The sequence below is a fragment of the Buceros rhinoceros genome, unplaced genomic scaffold, assembly GCF_000710305.1.
Source record: "Buceros rhinoceros silvestris isolate BGI_N320 unplaced genomic scaffold, ASM71030v1 scaffold35982, whole genome shotgun sequence".
Lineage (NCBI taxonomy): Eukaryota > Metazoa > Chordata > Aves > Bucerotiformes > Bucerotidae > Buceros > Buceros rhinoceros.
Window position 1 is genome coordinate 3,603 of NW_010400079.1, and position 489 is coordinate 4,091.

Here is a 489-nt window from a genome sequence, read left to right on the forward strand (position 1 = left end):
GTCTGCAGCGACAGAGGTGCTGCTCAGCGCGAGTTCAGGCAGCCTGTCCTCATTCCTCACAGCACGAGCAGTCCCTGCGCAGAAACCAGAGTGTTTAGGGGGAGTCGATGCGATCTCCCCGAGGCCCGGCTGTGGGGCTGGGGGGGGCCCTGTTCGCCGGCGCCCATGGGGCTGGGGGGAGCCCTGTTCGCAGGCGCCCGGGCGCTTTCGGAGCTGCCCCGCGCTCCGGCTCCCTTCATCCCCAGCCGGAGCGTTCCGTGCGGACTCCTCGCTCCTCAAACGCTGGCCTGGCCCAGAGCACTGCCGCGACGGCGAGCAACTGCACGGCGATGTGAGACTGTAATTTGTCCTAACCACACGCGTTACTTGTTAATTCGTTATGAAAACCGCTCCTTAATTACCCGGTGGCCCACAGGAAGGTTTTTACAGGCGCGTTGACGCCAGCGTGGTTTCCCTGCTGGAAACTCCTGTTCCGAAGCATCGTCCGAA